General features: G+C 42.8%; 1 long non-coding RNA gene across 1 annotated transcript in view; it reads left to right on the forward strand.

The window, feature by feature from the left end:
• The window catches only part of LOC108501034, a 68,006-nt gene that overhangs the window by 4,546 nt on the left and 48,735 nt on the right, over positions 1–14,725 (forward strand). Inside the window, exons 4-6 of the long non-coding RNA XR_001876115.1 lie at positions 142–247; positions 13,370–13,556; positions 14,468–14,541. This is a non-coding gene — a long non-coding RNA (uncharacterized LOC108501034). The remainder of the gene's footprint in view (positions 1–141; positions 248–13,369; positions 13,557–14,467; positions 14,542–14,725) is intronic.

The raw sequence follows: 14,725 nt of genomic DNA on the forward strand, positions 1-14,725 counted from the left end.
GTAGAGCTTGCACAGAGCTAGACAGACTACTTATTAAAGATAAAAGAATATTTTGGCACAAGAACAAAGGGGTATTAATTGGCTATGAATAAATTCTGTCTGGAAAATAAAGGAAATTTTTTTTAACCACCCCAGCAACAGGATTCTGGAGTATCTTCTCAGTGGAAAGGAACATGGAGTTCCCAATTCCCTCACATGGTGTCTGATGCAAGTAAAGGAGTTTGCAGATCTGAAGATCTTTTTGAGGGTAAGTAGGTCTTAAGAACATAAGAAGTTGGTTTCTAGTCCCATATCTGCCATTTCTTATTCCTAAAAACAGTCCTCACAAGGTTGACGTTTCCTTTCTGCACTTCACACAGGAGAGAGGGACTCCTGGAGGGATGAAAGAATAAATCCAATCTCCTCAGCCTCATTAAGGAGCACTCATGAGCAGAGCAAGGAATCAGAAAGGCATCTTTCCAAATCAGACAGGTCTTAGGAAGGAGTGAAGCACTCTGCCTCCCTGTGCCCCCTCTGAACCCTGCCCTGCCCTCTGAAGGGTGGGGAGCACCCATGGCAGAGGGTCTAGGGGGATACAGGGGTGTCTGTACCCCCAGGGTTTGTTCTCCTCTTCCTTTGCTCTGCTCTTTGCAAGGTAGGGCTGAATTGGCTTTGCTGACAAAGGATCCTTTCCAAACACAAGAGAGGAACAATTCCAGGCCACTGTGGAAGTCACTGGGAACAAACCATGCCCCTGCCCCTGTGAGGGTGTAAAGCATCTGATTGCTGTGCCAGCAGCAGGAGGCAGCTCAGGGTGAGCCCCTCCTGCTGCTTTGCCACTATTAAGATCCAGCAGTACCTTGAGGTTTCCTCACTGGCAATAATTTGCAGGATTAAATACTTCAAGCCACTCTAAAATTAGTTCCAGGAGGCATTTTGTGCTTTCATTTCAGAGCTCTCGTGAGCCTTTCCTACTTTGTGAGTCTGCTCCAGCTAATTACCTGATGGTTACAGCGCTCCAGAAGATTTCAAGTATCTGTCTTTTCCACTGCTCTAAAGACCCAAGTGGGGTTACAGAGCAGAACTTGCACCAGGAGTGTTTGCCAAACACTGTAACGAGCTGAGACAGCTCCGTGAGATGGGCAAATAAACCACTGCAGACAAAATTACCTTTGTCCAGGTCTCCAGCCAAGATGTAAAGCAAACTTATTTTCAGCCTTTAAAAACATCTCAGAAACCCAGTGAAAGAAATTTTATGTCTTGAGCCCTCCCCATGTGTCTGATCCCTTGGGGAGGCTGCAGAATCACAGCAGGCATTTTCAGCCCCTGGTGCTGTGGTTTAAGAGTTGCAAGGAATAGTGTATTTTATTTTGAGAACACCTGTAATTCGTGGTGCTGCTGTTTGTCCTGTGCAGGCATGTCACTGTCAGAGCCGGAGGTAGAATAATTTTTGGAGAAGTGAGAAATCTTATCACAGCAGCAAAAAAAGCACAGTTTAAAGAAGACTGTCAGCAGAAATCCACTGGCAGTGGTATTCCCCTCTTGAAGATACAGTTTGCTCTCTTTGGTGTTTTTGGCCACATTTTTTGGCCCATGCTGACTATGGCTATGCCATGATCCTTTCTCTTTTCTTCCCACCCTTCCCTGGCCCCCTTGAGATGATTCACTCTCTGAATATATACATGTGTCATGTATAAAAACTCTTACTCTCCTGACCACAGCAGAATTCCAGAGGGGTTAGTTTCTTTACTTGTGATTTCAGAGGCTGATTTTTTCCACCTGGCATCGTGCCCCAAAAAAACCATTTTTCTCTCATGCTTCTCATGGTCATCACTGCTGTTAGCTTCTTTTAAAACCTGCTTGCTCATTGCTTCTGAGGCGTCAAGGCAGGCCCAGCTTCACCCACCAGTTCCCAGCCTTAATTTTTGGGTTTGGTGTTCACGTTGTTAAACCTGTGGAGGTTTGAAACCCATTGCATGAATCCCAATACCAGGTGCAGATATTTTTATTCTTTGAAGTTGTTCATTCACTTACTCTGGATAAGAGATGTCCCCCCCTCCAGGTGAGTGTTTGCTGGAGCTGTTCCCACAGCAGGTCAGTGTTTCTTTCATCGGCCATTTCTGGGAACCTCCAGCACAACATCACACTGTCTGAAGTCATGGTTTGTAAACACAGTGACCTAACACAAAACTCTGCAAGTACCAAGGCCCTGCTCCTGCTCCAATAGCAGGACTCAGTTGCTTCAATATGATTTGCAATGTTTACGCTTGGATGTGATGTTTGAAAGCCATGCTCTGAGAGTGAGACCCAGCTCCCTTTGAAGTCACCGGAGTTCCAGCCTCCGCTTCCCCAGCACAAGGGTTGGGCTCTTTGTTCTTTTGTCTGGTGCAGTTTGATTGCAACGACCCAAGTGACGGGCTGGATTTTCTAACTTGTTTCCAAACTGTGCTCCTTCTGAGACCAGATTCCTCTACTGCCTCTCCCAAAAGAAGATGCCAGAGGAGCAGGGATGGAGGAAATCCGCTCAGAGCGAGTAAACAGCTCGGGAGGGCAGGCCAGCAGGATTCATTCATGCTCATTCAGCCCAGGCTGGCTGGTTGGATTCCAGTTGGAGCACTCTCTTCATTACAGGCCCCCTGGGGAATGTTAATCTGTACAGTATAAACATTTATAAACATCTACTAAATCATTACACTTCAGCTGCCCCATAAACACTCCTGAATGCTTTCCTCAGGCAGCGCTGCTTGGGTAACGTGTGGCTTTTTGGAATGAGTTTATGGGTGTTTGGCACCAGCAGAAATATGGGGAGAGGGCACGGGAGGTTAAATAACATTGTTTAAGCTCCATGGCTTATTTAGGATAAGGACAGAAGCTGTTTGTGATGGATTAAAGCAGGTCTAGCTGGTGGATGTTGAGGAAAAGCCCAGGTTGTGGAGGGGCTGAGAAAGCCCTTCAGCTTTGCAGGCTGGGCTTTAGTGAAGCCATTGCCATGAACATCACAAAATGCACTTCCCACCAGTCCACTTGACATTTCCGGACCCAGGCAATACATCATCCTTCTTCTATGACTGCAACACTCACTGCCTCTGGAAGAACTGCCTGATGCAAGGGGAAAATGTAGACATAACTTCAGAAAACTGAGCCAGAACTAACATAACCCACAGAACTGTAATCAGCTGGGCTGCAGGCCCAGGGCTGGCTTGCAGAACTTACAGAACACGTGAGTATATATGTATGTACACATATATAGGCAAAACCAACTGTGTTTCTGAACCAAAATGAGCATGTATATGTATTTGCATCTGTAAAGTGACAGTACTTAGTTTTGAATGCACACCTAGCAAAGCAAATCTTGAGCCCCTCCTCAAGCTGAACTCCTCAGTTCTTGGATGTGCTCTATCCCCTTCCTCCAGGTGCTGGCAGGACTGAGCATTCCCAGGACTGGGGTCAATGACTCCATGCCCACCTCTAGAAGTTGTGTTGAATATAGAAATAGTAAGAAAAAGCAAACAAACAAGCCAAACCTAACCAGTCTCAAATGGATAAAGGATAGTCCCCTCAATCATTAATAATTTTGTTTGTTTGCAGGGGTTTGGAAAAGCTGGGAACTGATAGAGGTGTCATTAATTACCACAAGGATTGTGTATGGGTAATGTAACATGAGCCAAAGTTAAACATGTTGTATGTGAGAGAGATGTGTTTACTGACAGCCTGATGAATAGGTAACAACTTGATTTCTAAAAAACATCTTAGGGAAAATTATTTAATTGGCTATAATTATGTCATATCCTACACTTGAGTGAATGTGCTGGTGTGCACAGATCTGTTTTACTTGCACATGCACAGGTATGTGGCTGGGGGGAATGGCTCAGCTGCAGAAACTGTGAGCAAGAGCCTTGTTTTGTGTCTCCTCTTGCTTGTGTTCACAGCACAGAGCCTCTGCCTTCCAGCTACAGCCACAGCTGGTGGGGAAATGAGGGCACAGAAAACAGGAGATTTTTTCCTAAGTGACCTGGATGCACAATCCATCCCTTTCAGAACCTCAGGGCCATGGGACAGTGGCTGTGACATGTCCAGTCTGCCCTGGCTGCTCAGACACCAACATCAGCCAAAAGGGTCTCTCAAGGAAACGGGACAAGGAAACTGGTTTTACTGTGTAAGTTTAATTACCAAAACCTCCTAAACCATGAACTCAAACCATGCCCATTGTGGGCTAAAGGTGACTTCACCATATCTGTACTTCCAGCCTGCAAATCTCCCTCTGTGTGCCATCAATATCTGTCTGTCTGTCTGTCTGTCTGTCTGTCTGTCTGTCTATCTATCTATCTATCTATCTATCTATCTCTATATCATCTGTATCTATATTTTCAGTAGGAGAGGGTGGTTTTCCCTCAGATTTTCTGTGGCAAGTAATGAGGTGAGTAATTTAAAGTCTTCTCTCTATGGTCAAGGATTGAGCTCACAGAAAGCATTACACATTATTAGCTGCAATTGGTCTTTTAACATCCCTCTTAGAGGGTCAATAAATGAGATTGCCCAGAGGTAAAGCAGTTGTTCTGGTGGGCAGGGTTATGTCACAGCTGGGGGCACGGCAGGGCCAGGCTGTCTGTCTGCCTGGGCAGGAGACTTCAGTCTCTAGAGTCAGTGTTCTATTAATTTTATAGTACCTTAAATTCATGTTGCAATTATGAGAAATAAGCAGAGAGAGAGAGAGAGAGAGAGAGATATCTCCTTTTAATATGTTTTAAAAAATCTGGAGCCTATTAACCTACTTAATTCTAATTATATTACAACTGGACTTTTAACTCAATACTTTGCAAATAAATTCAAAGCAAGGTAACCTGGATACACATTTTCCAACTGAACAACAGGAACATGTGGACAGGAGACAGAAGGGAGCAGAGCACCCAACATGATGCCTCAGGAGTGTCACATTTTAGTTTTTATCTTTAAATATCTAGGCTGAAATTTAGTGGTTTAATTCAAAAGCAAAAAAGTAAATGGTTTTTCCTTAAATGTAAATATCATAAAGTGCTTGCAGAAGGCACTTTCATCATCCTGGGTGAGTATCTGTGCCCACATAGCTGACTTTTAAGTTGTTCCTATTGAATTAAGGATCCAGAACATGAGCTTTTTATCCAGAAAAGTCAGCTTCCATTTTGCCAACCCTCCTTTCTCCAGCCTTGCCTGCACAGTGAAGACTGGGCATGCCTTTCACAAAAGATACTGGCCAAATTATTGCCAATAGGAAATGGGCACATGGAAAATTAAAAATGGTTCAAGAACAGCAAGAAACTGGGAAAAGAGGCAAGGTGAGCTGAATATAACCTGATAATTTAGTTCTTGTCGAGGAGACAGAGAAGTTGTACTTAGTCCTTGGGTTGACCCAGTGCACAGAAACAAACCCTGCAGCCAGCTGTGGAGATAAGCATGGCTTCAGAGTTCCCTGGACAGTGTTTTCCAACACTGAGGTACATCCAACACGGGACTTCAAGCAAATGAGCAGATTGGGCTGTGGAAACAGTTTTGCTTCCTCCTTTCCTTGTGGTGTAAGTTTGGGCAGAGGGAAAAGTTTACCCTTAAAAGTTAAGTGCCATTAATGTGATTTTGGTAAGTTATTGCATCTATATCTGAGCTTTTAGCAAAGTCAAACATGAGCATGAGACTCTGTCTGACTTTGGCAGTGCTTTTCAGAAGTGTTTGTACTGTCATGTGAAAGGTTCAGGTCTCTCCAGATTGGTCCCTCTTGGACTGAACTTGTCCCTGTCACAAAGTCCATGGTGTGCTCAGTCTGAAGGAGGCAGGGAAGGGAAGAGCTGTACAAACCTCTGCCTTCCAGAAAGCTCCTTTCTCGTGGCTGCAGTGGATGTGTTTTGGAGAGGGACAAGGGGAAGGCACTAAAAACAGTGCTTCTGCCAAAAGGTGTATATGCTCTTTAGCTTTTTTCCAAAGGCATGGATTCAGAGCCATTCCTTCCGAAGGAATGAGTCAAGGGTTTGATCCAAGGGGTGCTTGTCCGTAGCAGTCCTGCCCACTGGCAGGGGTTTAGATTTGGACCTAAATCCTACAGCTGTGCCTATTAATAATTATTAATAATTAAGTAAAAATCCTTGGCAAAGTATTTCATCCACTGTAAACAAACATGTTCCCAATATGAAGTGCATTTAATGGAGTTTTGCAGCATTGGTCTCCCGGGCAAACATATTAGTCTCTGTTTTCCCTCCCTGTCCTAATGGCCACAGCCAGGAGGGGGGCTGGTCTGAGCTGTGAAGGAGGCTGGTTTTTATCCACACTGAGTGGAGAGGCATAAATTGGCATTCCATATCATCTGAAAAAAAAAGTCCCAGCAATTATTAAAAGATTCTTATCTCTTGCTCCCTACATGGATAATGAGATCCCTCTCTGCTGGACTGAGACAGGCTGTCTCTCAGCTCACTTAATGAAATGGGCCCAAGTTTGCAAATTAGCATAGCCCTGACTCCAAACGTAACCTCTTGTTGTCTAGTTGTACATCAAGGCCCCTGGCTTATGTCTTTTCTTATTAACACCCCGTAATCATGTCAACCCTCTTTAGTTTTCATTTCCTGTTTCCTTTTACAAATTCACTTCTGAGTTTTGAGCCCGTTGGATGCCTTTGGATGCCTTTGGATGCCTTTGGATGCCTTTGGATGTGCTGAGATTTGATTTCTGTCTCCTTTTTAACGTTGGTGCAGTACAAGTTTATCAGTGGGGCTGGGGCTGGATCAGGGACTGTTTTCTGTTCCCTATTTTTGCTGCTTCGTTACCAGGTGATCTTAAAGCAGCTCCTTTTGTGTGTCTGTGCTCGTCCCCCTTCCACTTTTTGATTTTTATACTTTAGACTGTAAAATCTCAACAGCAGAGATGTCATCTTGCTGTGTGTTTGGTTGGTGCCCTGTCGAGTTCATTTTTGTTTCTGAGGATCTCTGTGTAATAGATTATTAATAATAATAGAGAACAGTGATATTGCACCCTAACAAACACAATAAGCTAAAGGCTTTCTGAGAAGTCAAGAAGGATGAACCCTTTGAAAGTCTTTTCTCCTCTCTCTCCCCTGATGTGAAACTTCATTGTTGGACCTTCAGAGAAATAAATCAAAGCAGCCGAATGAGGAGAATCCTGATTCCTTTTGCCCATGTGCAGCTGGCCCACTCTGCCTTTGATAAGGCACTGCCCTTCCACTTTATCCACTACCCTGCTAATTATCCTTCACTTTCATGAGCACCAAAGTCCACACACATTAGAATAAGAAAAGAAACAGGGATGTGATTAGTTGTGTACAGATAAGAAGCAGCCCACAGCGTTAGCTGGGTAATAACATTTTTCTAAGATTCCTTTTCTGTTTCTGGAATTCATTTTCTCTCACTTAGATCCATTGCAGTAAAAAGTACTTACAGTTTGTAACACAAAAGATAACTCTTCAATGCAAAGCTTTAGTGTGTGTCTTTAAAAGATTTATTCCTTTATCAAGTATTAATTTAAGAAGAGGTGCCTTGTAGGTAAGGCAGCGACATCAGTCGTAGTCTTCAGGGCAGCAGATTTATTAATTTAATAGGTTTATCCATTTTACAGCTTGGATAATCATATTTCACTAAACTGGTACACAAGGAGCCCTCAGCCCATCTGACAGCTTTATTCTTGTGTCAGTTAACAAGCACATTTTGTGCTCGTGACCTTGTGAATTGTACAAGTGTGAGGAGCTGGGGAGGGATGACAGACCCAACCCAAGGAACGTGGCAGCACTTCACTGTTCCTGAAGGGATTAATGAAGGGAACAGCGAGGGATCTCAGCTGCAAAGGGAACCTAAGCGTTTTTAATTATTTAGCTTAAGAAAATATGCAGAATTAAAAAAAAATAAAACTAATGGAATGTTAACTTAAAAAGTAAGGACCTAATTGGTTTATCAAAGATATCAGTTTAACAGCAGAATCCCTCCCTGGCTAGAGGGGAGTTCTTGAACTTGGACAACTAGAGAAGAACTGGGCTGGTTTTGTCCAAGGTAAATGTCCCTGTTACACACTTATGTTTACTCCTCGTGACACTGTCCTTGCTGTGGCCACTGACTTCCCTCTATAACTGTTTAAAATTCTTGAAACTGGATGAGAATTATAAGACTAAGCCAAGAATAGAGCCAGGCTTTTAAAAATTCCAAGATAAAAGCCATTTTGTAGTTAAAAACCTCATGTATACATGTGTCACTTTAAAACATTTCTTGTTTGCTATATAGGAAAGAAAGCAAGAATACACTTCTTTACGGTTTGGGGTTTTTTTCTTATTGAAACTGTTGGGAGGAAAAGAAAATATTTTCCTATTTGTTGAAAAGCTTCACTTAAAGCTGCACTTTTTGTAAAAACCATGCTTCAGTTTCTTGTTGAAAAGATGACATATTCAGGAAGAAGATATTTCCTGTGCAAAATAACATTCAACTGAAACCTAACTTCTGTTCAGAAGATTTAACATAAAAGTAGGGGCCAATCCTACTCTGTCTGTTTAATGAAAACAAAAGCTGAGCTACTTGCACTGCAGTAACTGCAAGCTCTTCAAATAGAGGAGCAAATACCTGGGACCTCATCATAAAATGGTCCATTTGGCAGCACTGAAAGAACTGAAAGAATTGTAGACCTCAGGGATTTATTTTCATTTATATTCCAACTCCTTCGCACCATTCTTGACACATAGAGAGGAGTGTTTTGTGCAAATCAGAATTTGGGCCATGGGGACAGGAATTTCAAAAGCCTGGATATTCGTTGGACATGACAGGGCAGTGCTGAGGTACAGTGTGCTCTCAGTGGACTCTCCTCTGGATCCTGCCCTGGCATTCCCTCATTTTTGGCAGCAGGTGATGGTTGTTGAGCTGCTCCTCGCAGGTGTCGAGGTCTGTCTGTCCTGGATGGAGAGCGAAGTCCAGCACTGGGTCTGCACGTCTGGAGAACTTCCGGACCTTCTCCAGTCCTGGTCCTGCACAGCGAGAGTGTTTGGGTTTGAAGTGTTGTGTGGAAATATTTATGTTTGCAAGGGAATTCCCTTGGAAAGGAAATATTATTAATCATGTTGCATTTTGAGCTGTTACATTTACTGAACTTTCCCCCTGAAGTACACAAACAAGTGTCACAGAGGGAAAACATTCCTCTTCTTGGTGCTGGAAATTGAATGTTCTTGCCTGCTCTGCTTTAGGAAAAGAAAGACATTACCTGAACCTTCTGTTTGGCCCTTTTTTGATCTGCAGGGCCTGAAATTCTAATTGTATCCTGCCTCTGGCCATGTTCCCTGCAGGTCTGGCAGGACTGTTCTGAGAGATGTTCCTCCTTTGGTTTTTTTGGGATCCTGTGGTTGTTTTCATGGCTGGCAGTCTGCAAATTGGGGTAATGATTCCAAAGCTTTGTTGTGTAAATGAAACTCCCATTTAACTTCTGACCATGTGAGGGACACAAAGAAGGTGGCCAGTTGTGCTGGAGGACACCATAGCCCATCTTACTTAAAAATGGCAAAAAAGGAGCTTTTGTTAGAGATGATGTGGAGGCTTTGATCTTTCTCTTCTCTCTTCCAGCCTGGAGAACGTTGTTCCAGGACCATGCTCAGTCATAGGGATGTGTTACCCCAGGGCTGTGTTGTCCCAGGAATGTGTTGTCCCAGGGCTGTGTTGTCCCAGGAATGTGTTGTCCCAGGAATGTGTTGTCCCAGGAATGTGTTGTCCCAGGAATGTGTTGTCCCAGGGCTGTGTTGTCCCAGGAATGTGTTGTCCCAGGAATGTGTTGTCCCAGGAATGTGTTGTCCCAGGGCTGTGTCAGAGTTGGCTGTGGGTGCATTACCAGTTGGGAGCCCTAATTATTATCAATTTGCAGATTGCCTTGAATGTCTTATTAAAATTCGTGTGGAATGATTGATCATAATCAAAAAATTAATCACCAATCAGCCCTGGCAATTAACATTAGCAAGTCTATTTGCATATATCTGATAATTTATGCTGCTGCTGGAAGAAGGGACTTTTGCTGAATATTATTGATTAGGAAAGAAGAGCCAGATGCTTCTGTCACTGGGACATGAGGCTTTATTAGACATGTAATGTGTAAGGAACTGAAGGGCATTCCCACAGTCTGCTGTAACATGAGCATCTTCAAGTGTCTAGAAGGAATTTCTTAAATATTAAAAGTGGGATATTTTGCTTTAAAAAAGCTTTGACTTTTGGCTCTTATTTACTGCAGGTACTTTAAATCCATTAGGAGGAAAACACATGATAATATCAGCCTCAATAGTGAGATTTACATTACAAGAAGTTACTTAATAGATGTAGTTATTTACTGTTATGAATAAAGAATTTCCAGGCTTGCAATTAGTTTGATTAATTGTGCTATTTAAGCTTTGAAGAACTGCATAACAAAGTCCTAGAAGTGGCTGACAATAGTCTGCACTGTTCAGTCAATGAATTTTGCTTAATAAATTTATAATCTTACTGCATTTTTTCTTTTTAAACTGATACTTCTATTAATGCATTTGTAAAGAGAGGTTTATTATCCATATCAGCAACATTGATTTTGTTTTCAAATTGTCTTGAAATGACTTGTAGGGTAACACATCTGATTGAAATGTTCTGAGTCTGGTCACATCTCCTGGTATTTTTTTGCATTGGAGTCTTTTGTTCAACACAGGGCGAGCAATATTTTATGCTTAAAATATATTCATTTCCCTTCTTCACCCAACTGATCTGAAGAGTGGAAGTTTGCTGGGAACTGTTAATTATCCCATGTTCTGACCTTCTCCAGGGTTTCTGCAGCCAGCAGTGATGCACTGTTTACTTTGCAGTAACCAGAGAACCATGGCTGATTTCAGAACTGAAGGGACATCAAAATGTTAAAATAGATCTGAATCTTGTAATTCTGTACTGACCTTGGTGGGGAGGGGGGATCTCTGTTGCCTTCAGCTGGCTTGGGTGAGGAAAAAAACCAAGTCATCTCACTTGGGGTAGTTGTGAAGTTTTGAGCTTAAGGATGGAAATGAGAGACACATTACAGAAATATTTGAGGCTTATTACTTGGAGAGGGGTGGACTTGGGTGTCCTGAAAACTGGGATAATCTAAAAGAAGTAATCTAAAAATCTCACCTTGCATGGTTGTCCTAATTTACCTGATCTAAAGCCTGATTTTAATGACTATTAAGCACAGACCTGTGAAATCTTTTCCTCCCTTTTCTTCTCACAGCCTCTTCCACCCAAAGCCAGATTCTCCCGTGCATTCCAGCCAGGCTGGAGCAGAGACCTGCTCTGGGACCAGTTTGTGCTGTGTATGTGTGTGACTGTCAGTGCTGTGTCCCCTGGGCAGTGCAGGCTGGAGTCAGGACCCTGCTCCCTGTGCTGTACAAACCCCAGACAAACCCACCCCTTGGCTTGAAGCTTTATTGTTTTAATCTCAGTTCTTTTCAGTTTGGGTTCAAGTGACTGTTCTCAACACCACGCCCGTCTGTGGACAGCACTGTGAATATGACAGCCTGAAATGAGCTCCTTGTTCCAATCACAATAAAGTATATAAATCACCCAAATGATTCTTCTGAATATTTCTCCAATCTATTGTTACCCGTCCCCCAGAAATAACAATGTAGTAGTGCTGCTGGCAATTAATTTTTTTTTTCTGCAAACATGTTAAAATGAAATGTCTTTGTATCTTCTTTCAAAAAGGCAAAAGCAAATCCAGAGTGTTGAAATCTTGCTAATGAAAACTGAAAACTCTTTTTGAATTTCACAGCTCTTATTAGTTTTTAAAAAAACAAACAAAATAACTCCTAAAAATTCTCCTGTTGTTTTTATAACCAGCAGCAGCATTTTCTATTTGTTTGTTTCTTTACTTGAAAAAACGATCAAAGTTACTTGGTTCTACTTGATTCTAACTCAAAAGTATTGCTTTGAAATGTGACTTAGCTTTTGTCAAGCGAGTAAAAATGATCATTTCTGTTCTGTATACACTTAGAGCTAATACTTCATAAAAGCTTCTCCTCTGATGGGGTGACAACATATATAGACTGTACACAACCAGCAAAGGGTTTTTCTGTGTAATTTATGTGCCCCAGCCACACACTGAGCCCCTGCACTGCCGGGGAGGAGGAGGTAAATCAATCAGGGGTGATTTCCAGTGAACAGCCATATCACATCTACCACCCATTTGCTCTTGGCTGGCTGAGAAATGAAGCAATTTAAACCTATTGGGTCACGCTGAAATGGGGGCCAAAATCTTCTCAGTGTGCTGCACACAAGGGAGCCTCATTTCATCTTCATTTGCAGGGCCCGTGGGCAGCAGTGTGGCCCTGCAGTCCATCAGTGTCTCTGGCACTGCCCCCTGGCTCCTGCCTGCTCAGCTGGTGCCACAGGGGCAGAAAACAACTTTTTGTGGTATGGATGTGGAGACTCCAGGCTGGAACATTTTGGATCTACTGAAAAAAATATGGAGGAAAACACAATTAGTGCTCAGTTATAATGCAGATATGAAGATAAGCTTGTGAAATACAAGTTTGTGGTGGAATATGAGATGGGAAAATAAATGTTTTCCACTCGCTTAATGTTTCATATAATCTTGGATGTGTTCCACTGCCTGACTGTTGTGTTTTCAGAATATTTCCACATCTGTCTCAAAGCCTTACCCTTCTCAAATGGACCAAGCAGCTAGGTTCTTAGTTAAAATAATAATAATAAAGTGTAAGAGCACCCCAAGTGTGCTGAACCTTCCCACAGCTCGTGCTCTGTGGAGAAGAGAGCACCTGGAAAGGCTCAGAACTGGCCCCCCCCCCCCAGGCAGGAGTAACACACAGCATGTGTTCCCCGGTGGGTTTTCCTGTTTCTTGTTGCTTCATATTAAAGATGGAATTCCATATGGACTTTTAATGGTTGCTTGGAAATTGGATGTCTGTCACCCCAGAGGGATGTATTGGAATTCTGCACCTGATTGCATTTCTCCCTTCTCCCCCCAGGAGGAGTCAAAGGTTATGGTTCAGAGGGGAAGGAGTTTGCAGACAGCAGCTTCTCCTCAAGCTAAGAGGAGGCTTCTTTTCTTTACCAGCATGGGCAGGTTATGTGTGGATGTAAAGAGTTGGTTGAGTTTGTGTATGTGAATTTAGGAATCTGATCCAAAATAAACTGACAGGAACAAAAAGCTGAGGCTGACCCCACAATAAATTGTTCTCTTCATCTAATTAGCAAGAGGAGTAAAGCAGAACAAGCAGATATAAAGCAGCAGTTCAGAGCTAGGCACAAATTTCTATCCAAATCTCGTTTTCTAGACCTGCTTAAGGAAAGAATAAAAGGCCTTTTCTGAACTCTAACACTTCTGAATATCTTTTTGGAAATTTCAGAAATAAGAATATTTTCTGTTGCATTTTTTTTCTCTCCAGTGTGATGTTCCTGTGGTGCTGTTCTCCCTCTGGGCAGTGATGCACAGCAGGGACTTATCCAGATGATCTGAGGAGGAGCCACCTCACCAGTGTAAGACTGTAAGAGCTTCTTCACCCTGTTTTGGTCCAAGTTCCTGAGCTGATATCTCTGGACATGTTGCTCATCAAACACCCCAGCTCTCCTCAGGTGAGCCCATTCCAGCTCCCCAGTGTGTGTTGGGATGCTCTGACTGAATTACCTTCATTACACCTTGGGAAGTGGTTTGTGCCTTGGCAATGCTGCTTTCTCCATGTCCCACTGGCAGTTCAGGCAGCAGAGGTGAAGGTCCAGGTCCCTGGTGTGTGATTCTCCTTGGAGCTTGGGCTGGTCTGTGCCAGCCAGGGGCACACAGGGTGGTTGTGGCACAGTCTCGTCCCCAAATCTTCCCCCAGAGCCCTGGGCTGCTCTGCCTGCAGTGCCTGCAGTGCTGTTACATGGCAGGAGTGGGGAGGGCACCGAGTGCCAACATCCTCTGGTGACCCTGAGCTGCTGAAGTGTGACTCTGCAAGTTATTCCAGTAAATCTGCTCCCTTCAGTTTGGTTTGGGAGAAAGAAATCTGTCCTTGCCTCTGGGTGATGGCATGTGGAACAGTGACGAGCAGTTAGCAGCAGTATTTCCAATTCCAAATATATAGAAATCATGAATAAGGTTTCCAAGTCTCAGAAATAATTAAATAAGTTTTTAGAAAGAATATTTCAGGTCATGTCTGGTTTCTGCCTTCTCAACTCTTTTAGGTGCAGTTGGTTTACTTGTGAAGTATTTAAACAAAAATACATGGGTTTGAAGCTTGCTTTTAAAAATGACACTCAGCTTCTGACATATTCCTGTCTTCTAGATCTGAGCTTTAACAGCAAGACCAAACATTCCTGGTAAATTTATACGTGCTAATAAATGCAAACTCCTTGCCAAAACCATATCCCCCACAATATGCAGAGAGCATCAGAAGTGAAAAGTAAATTAAATCTGTGACTGTTTCCTAGTTCTGTACTAGAGGTTGCACAAATTTAAAGCAAATGTAGATTATAGCCAAATTCTGTTGCATGGGTTTCATTTACAGTAACATTGCTGCTGTCAGCCAGCCAGTAACCTCTGCTCTGGCCATCAAACATCACCACTAAAAGTTCAAGACAGGTAAGAAATAATTACTATAATACCATTTTTTAATTTGTCTTCTGCTTTTCCGTAGGGATTACCTTATGTTTTCCCTCTTTCTTACTTTTAAGTTTTCATTGTTTATTTTTAATACCATTTCTTTGAATGGTGACAGCTAAAACTTTAAAAAATGGAAGTTGAGATTCATAACAATCACCTAATG

The sequence above is a fragment of the Lepidothrix coronata genome, unplaced genomic scaffold (assembly GCF_001604755.1).
Source record: "Lepidothrix coronata isolate B3197 unplaced genomic scaffold, Lepidothrix_coronata-1.0 Scaffold99, whole genome shotgun sequence".
NCBI classification, from domain to species: domain Eukaryota; kingdom Metazoa; phylum Chordata; class Aves; order Passeriformes; family Pipridae; genus Lepidothrix; species Lepidothrix coronata.